At 39.4% G+C, this 7,293-nt stretch overlaps 1 long non-coding RNA gene across 1 annotated transcript; it reads left to right on the top strand.

Annotated features, from left to right (window-relative positions):
• The first annotated feature begins 2,365 nt into the window (after positions 1–2,365).
• LOC138003782 (uncharacterized) lies at positions 2,366–4,541 on the top strand. The gene is made up of 2 exons (XR_011123647.1): positions 2,366–2,503; positions 4,352–4,541. It is a non-coding gene; the product is annotated as an uncharacterized lncRNA (long non-coding RNA).
• The last annotated feature ends 2,752 nt before the right edge of the window (positions 4,542–7,293 follow it).

Here is a 7,293-nt window from a genome sequence, read left to right as displayed (position 1 = left end):
AAATTTTGGCCATATTATGCGTAAACATGCAATGATTATGCGGAAATTACATCGGATTATGCGGAAATTTAAACATTTATGGAAATAATAATTAGGCCCGTCCTATGTATTTACATGCTTATAGTAAATCAGGACTCGAAATTGCGACCAATACAATCGCTTTTTCCCTGATCTGGCCGAGTCGCCAATTTGCGACCAGCATTCACCGTTAAAATAGAAGGGTTGGTAATCTGCATTTTGCCGAAACTTTTGCTAAAAGAAATAAAGCAATAAAAAATATTTTGTTTCTTGTCCATGAATTTTGTTTCAATTTGAAGATATGTAGCAAAATTGTGTTACGGTTGAACCACGATCCATTCCCTCGATCCATTCACCATTTTCAGCGGTTTTTTACACACTACGTATTGCGGGCTCCTATTTTGTTTTGTACAACTTCATCGCAGTCGCAATAACCATCGCAATGATTCTCCCTACTTTTACAAATGATCAATTTAATTTGTTACTATAACGTGCGGCTAAATTTTCATACCTTCTTGCATTTTTTACAAATTTCGAGCCTAGGGTATGTTATGAAAACGGTTTAACTAGAATCCAGGCTCATTGCCGAAAAATGCATAGAAACTGCTTACGAACTTTCATCTTGCGAACGAAATGGCGTGTTTTCTTCAATTTTCAGGAAAATAAGCATTTCCAAATAGTCAATCTCTTGGCTTTGTGTTTGTGAGGGTGGTAAGCATCTGCTTTATCACTAATATCAGGCATTTCTTCAGTTTTATGCGGAAAATATCGTAATTATGCGGAGGATGCGGATTTTAGGGAGTTACGCGGATCCGCATCGCCGCATCCTGTCAGATGCCATGACATTTCCATGTACCCTGTAACATTGAGACTACCATGTAATTCAAAAATTATATCCGAAAGGGACCATGGAAATTTCCATGTACCTTTGTAACATTGAGACTAATTCAAAAATTCTATACCCAAAGGGTCCATGGAAATTTCCATGCGCCCTGTAACATTGAAACCATTCAAATGTTTTGACCAAAAGGGTAACAGTAATATGAAAATTATTTACAGAAAGGGTTCATGGAAATTTCAATGTACCGTAAAACAGTACCGTACAACAATTATTATTAAATTTAACAATCCTTACGTAACAATCCTTATTGCCATATAAGACATAAATTATTTCCAGCACAGTCTGTTCCCTCCTCATATGTCTGATTGTGCTTTGAGGGCAAGGGTGTGATTTCCTTCTTGCTCCGTGCATTAATGAAGTGCTAGGTTTCTACCCCATATGAACCATGTGAGCGTTAGCCCTACTAATGGAAATGGGCCCACACAAGGACAGAGAAAAACTCTGACCAGGGTGGGAATTGAACCCACTAGCACTTCACGTTGCCCTCTAATAGGTAAGTCTGTTTAAATATAAGTGCTACACGGCCAACGTTTTGCAAAAACGTAACCCTTTCTTGTAGATTCAAGGTATATGAACTCCTATATATATTAGAAGGATTTTCGTCCAAGCTTGCTTGCTTGCTTAAAAACGATCTTGAACTTTCCCAAAGCCCTGGCCAACTCACAAAACAAAGTTCGATGCGCGTCTGGCTGTCTGGCTGTGAGTGAGTGCTGAGGTAGTGACGGGAAAACACCATCCAAACAAGCTACCGGTAGATATTGGCGCTAAATTTGAAAATATGGCGCTAACCGTGACACCGGTAAATGAAAAGTGCTCTTGGCGCCTATGGTACTGGAGCTATTGGAGGACGGAAACGACTGTGACTGTGACTGCTCAAGAGAACAAGTAGAGAAGGGTATGTTCCATACTGTTGCACATTTATTACTGAAAGATACACCCTCGATTAAATAAGGAGATTGTGAGAATGAGAATGAGCCAGGGTCAGTTTGCAAACTCACGTTTTAACCTTTTTTTAAAAGCGAAAAGTCAAGAGCCCAACGCAATCGACAGGCCATGGCAAAGTGGGGCTGGGCATCGATGGGTGGGAGATCGAAGGGTTGCCAATTTGGTGAGTTGGAATGATACCTACCAACGCATTGGTTTTTTCAAGAATAAATTACTGCCAAAAACCCTTGAACAATGTTTGATCGAGCAAAGTTGGAGCGTCGAATGCAACTCGGCAACATCCATAGATCGTGATTACTTTTAAAGCGCATTTGAATCTGTAAATAGAAAATGCGCTATATTAATACCATTAACCGGCTTAATACGATAGTTGCGAGGGCTTGAGAGATTTGGTAGATCTCATGACACAGCTGAAGTACGGCACTCACGCTTGATTTCATTCATCTCGTTCCCAGTCTCAATTTGAAAAAAAAAAAAAAAAAAAAAGAGCAGATGGCCGACATCATGTTAAGGGTCACGCTAGAATTGAAAGATAAAGCAAGGGAGATAACAGAATATTCTGCGTGTGGATTATCCATTAGGTCATGAATTCTTTGTTTCTATTCGCCTCTTTACTTTTACATTCAATGGCTTTGTCAGGTGAGTCCCTAAATTGTATAGTATCCTCAGTTCTATAGATTTAACTCATTATGACTGGTTTGCCTTAAAATGACTGATGCCACTTTTAGTCGGTTATGTCAGTATGGCATTGTTGTAACTCTCTTCAGACGTATTCATGTAACACCTCGTTAGAAACAATTACTGCATCCCCGTCCACATGTTACTTTCTTGAAAACGTCTTCACCGATTCATTTTTGTTCTCTCTAATATCATCAATTTTTGGTCCAACTTTGCTCTTTATCTTTTTCACGATCAAGCACCACTCAATTAATTCAGGATTCATGTCGGCGCTCGGTTGGACTAAAGCTTTCGAAAATTCCCTTCAAGGCAAACAATAGAACTGTAATGGATTCTTTGTTATCTACATCAATTAACAGAGACCTTAAAGCTTAACCTTAGAATTTCAATTCATTTTGGCCCAAGCATTGCTATTTGCTAAAAGCTTTTTGACTAGCAATATTTTAAAAATGAGACGATTGTGATTTCGATGTTATAAGCAAGACCAAACCCAGCTGGCTTTTCCTTAAAATTTTCCTCCTTCGAATTATTCATGATGTTTTCCATCGTAGTCCCTCAAGGTACGCGAGAAACGGAATCTCGCGTATCGCGAGAATAATTTCATTGCTGGGAGCAGTGTTTGTGTCGTTGAAAAAGCGTGGATTCTGTTTCACGAGGAAATCCGTATAAGACGTATTTTACAGAATTTGTCATTTATTATCGCAAATTTCCGGTTCTTGAGTACAGCCTTCAGAAGTTGCCGCTGACGAAAGAGATCAAGAAAGAATGCACGCCAGCCAAACTCAAGGCATTGAGCTATTCACGCTGTGAACGAAAAAAACTTTCTCTTTTCCATCGGTGATTATTTCAACTATGATTTGGAGACAACGTGAGAGGTGACAAATATATCGGGTGACTCGAAAAAAGATAAGGCATTTCAGCCGACTCCTTTCAGCTAAAACTGAAATAAAGCATGCACCACCAAATCGCCCCTTGATTGGGGTCTCTTTGGCACATGAAACAAGACAATTGTACTTGTCAAAACGAAGGCGAAAGTTACGAGATATTAGACAGACTAATATTGAAGTGAACTAAAAAACATTAATCTTCTTTCTTTCTTTTTTTTCTTTTTCTTTTTTCACTTGCTGAATAGTTAGTTAATGTATAATGCTCTTTGCTGCTCTTGTGATTAATTTTTATTCCGAAATCCGCGTGAGAGAAGGACAACCTGAAAGGCGTCTCGAAACAATAGGGAGCTTACGAAACGACGACGCCGACGGCAACGACGACGCTACAAAACAATAGGTTTAGTGAGCAAAAACAATAGCTCTGCACGCTCTGCACGTGCGTTTTACAGTTTGGTACATTTCTTTGCCGTCATCTCCTAAATGACGACGTGAAATGACCAAATTCAAGGTTCTGTGGAGGACGTTAGCACATGACGATGAATTTTCAGTTCTCTCTCTACGCTTCCAACCCACTCATACCAGTTTAATTCCTGGACAGTTACTACACATTTTTAACGCGAAACTACATGAAATAGTTTCGTAGTGATACGAATAACGCGAACTTGTATTTTTAAATGAAGTCCTCGAAGCCGTCGTCGTCCTCGTTTCGTAAGCTCCCTAATGTACTCTTTCAGACGTCCCTTTTTTCTCGTTCCGAGACAAATTGGTGGGAGGCGAGTGACTGCTCCTAGTTGATGATGATGATGATGATGATGATGATGATGATGATGATGTCATCATTTCGGTGGAGTCAAAATCAACTCCTTCGTTTTGTAATCTTGACAATTCCTATTTAATCAGTTTACATTTAATTTCCAATTAGTTGCCATAAAGTGTTATCAGTGTATCGGCGAAAGCACATGGAGTGATTGCGAACAGGAGCAAACCGAGATAACGTGTGATCATCCTTTTCCTATTGGCAACAGTCACTGCTATTCCGTAAGTGGAGAATATGACAACGGTACGACCATTAGGAGCGTGGTCGCTAGAGGCTGCGTTTACTGTTCAGGTAAGAATCCCATTTTTAAGCGCATTCTCTCTGAATATAGGAATTAAATTAATTTTTGTCTCCGGTTTTTGCCTCATTAACACAAAGCTATCTTTTTCTAACCACGGTCAGCTAAGAATGAAGTACTGAATACATGTATTGAAAATCCATTGCATAATGAATCCCAATGTCCTACCAAATAATCTCCGAGCAAAGATGCTTTAAAAATTCGAACTTTTACAAGGAATGTACGGGGATCATTATCGCATTTGCCGCCTAAGAATTGGTCAGTTTTTGATGGCTAATAACAATACTGACTCGTTATCAAAGCTAAAAGGCTTAAAATTGGAGACTTAACTGAGTTTAAATTTATTTTACCTTTTAACGTCAATATGTAAATAACACGATGCCTTCTGCGAGCAAAGTCGTATGTTATTGAAACAAATTGTAAGCAATGACGTCAGCAAAGATCCCCGTAAGGGCCGATTTACACGATACGATTTTGTCGCATGCGACAAGCTCACGACAGGCTTACGACATAACTTACGATTGTCGCAGCGTTTTAAAACATGTTTTAAAATGCTACGACATTTTTTCTGACGTACACAACAATCGTAAATTATGTCGTGGGCCTGTCGTAAGCCGTTGTCGCATGCGACAAAGTCGTACCGTGTAAATCGGCCCTAAAATTTCGAGCAAGTTATCATCGGAGGGAGCGAGTTAAAAAAAAATTCCCGCCGTATAATTTGAATGAACGTGAGCCATGGGAGACCCTTTGACCAGCTTAGCTTCCTTCTCACCTCAGTTTCTGGAATAAGCCTTTGCTTTGTATAACTGCCAAATCCAGTTATAACCAAGACACCCAAAATGTAAGTCCACTCTTAAAAGACGACAAAGTTGGAATCTCACCTTCCCATTGATTTTGCAAAGGTAAACTTGGTGTTAGAAACCTGGTCTTTATGACGTTAGAGTAATAAATTAAGATGAACTGTTTTGTCTATCTGTCTGAAAGTTAGAGCTAGGGAACAGTCGGTGACTGGTGTTAATCAATGTGTTAATTAATCATACGGGCAACGGCCGGTCAATAATTACAACAGCAACATACATGAGAGTTCAAAATTTATATTTTAAAGTACTGGTACACCACATTTGTTTAATCCTGCATGTACGGTCATTGTCATGGGTTTTGAGCAGAGGACGCCGACTGTATATTCTTAAACGATTTTCGCTTGTCGTCTCAAATCATTTCCCATGGCATGATTTTCTGCTTATGCTAGAAGGACAAATGGTCATCTCCCTGCTCCAAAAACTCATTATGCTGAAAGACATAGTCTTTGACAAAGACACACCAATATTGTGAGGCAAGTCAACAGCCCATATATTTATTAAGAATGGTGTCATAGACCAAAGAGAAGTGCCATGGTGGCGCTGCGCTGGAATCTTCCACTCAATGTTCCGTATCGTGATGAACAATCAGAAGGAGATTCGAAAGTGTGCAAAATGCTTCGCTCGGTCTCATTTTAGAGTAAAATTTATGTTTCTGTTACTATCGGAACAAGGGGGGTTGAACCCGTGACCTTGGCGATTGCCGGTGCGAGACTGCTCTAACCAACTGAGCTAATGAAGCCACTGACGTTGGGACGTGGTCAGTTGTGGGTTTAATGGGTCCCGTTAGGAATGAATCAGATATGATTCATTTCATAATACCATCTCATCACCTAATGCATTTCTTGGAAAAACTGATAGGTTGTAACAGTTTTCAAAAACCCCCAATCCAACCAATTTAATTCCTTCTTCAGTTTGTCTCATCCCTGTCTCTTTGTTGTATTTGATGCTTTATATTCAAACCTCCCTTCAGCGTTTTAAGTACTTATTTTTACGTTTTGCTTGGTGACCATTTCCCCAGTCGCCTACTAAGTGTCCGTAAATATCAGCCCATTTATAAGCTAGTTCTAAAGACGTTTATATGGGAGAACTTTTTAAACAAATCGCCCTCGAAAGTTTGAATGTTTGTAGCCATTTTAACTCAGTATAGTATAGATTGTTTCGAAACCAGTACATAAATTATTGTCAACTGATACTAACCGACTCATTTTTTTACGCAAATCAGATTGAAGCAATCGAAAAAAGAAAAAAACGATGGTTTAGGCAGTAAACATTACGTAAACTTCCTAGAATGTTCAGAAGAAATTAAAATTTTACAAGTCGATCTACCTTACCTATGAACCATGTCGATAGCTACAATTGCAGTTCGCGGATGGCTTTAATCTAGCAGTGAACTAGGGCGTAAGTTCGATTCCTGGAAAGGAGCACCCGGAATTTCCCGTTATCCCTAAGTCCACCATTGAAAAATATAATCTCTTCGTTTCATCAACGAGATTAACAAGTTTCGGTCACAGTGATTCCTTTCAAAACCCACCCCCGCAGAGTGCACTGGTTTGGACAACCTTCAGTCCTAGTAGTATCGCGAGAAAATTCCCCCTGAGCGTTCTTTTCGTGGCCAAGCTCCTAGGAGTCTCGAATTATAGCCAAGTGTTAGAGCATCCGAACTAGTACTCAGAAGTTTATAGTTTTCGATACCTGGAAAGGAACTTTTCGCAAATCAGTCACGTCACCATTTAAAAAATTTGCATCTGTTCAATCGAATTTCCGGTTGACGGGAAGGCCATTTTACAAGCATTTGTGTCACGTGATAATTTTCATTCCATGATTTTTGGATTGAGTTTACATCGAGGTCAGACTTTGAAATACTAATAAGCCCTGTACCTTTAATAATT

This window comes from Montipora foliosa, chromosome 5, assembly GCF_036669935.1.
Source record: "Montipora foliosa isolate CH-2021 chromosome 5, ASM3666993v2, whole genome shotgun sequence".
NCBI classification, from domain to species: Eukaryota; Metazoa; Cnidaria; class Anthozoa; order Scleractinia; family Acroporidae; genus Montipora; species Montipora foliosa.
The sequence above is the reverse complement of the archived record's forward strand: the minus strand, read 5'-3'. Positions and strand labels throughout refer to the sequence as shown.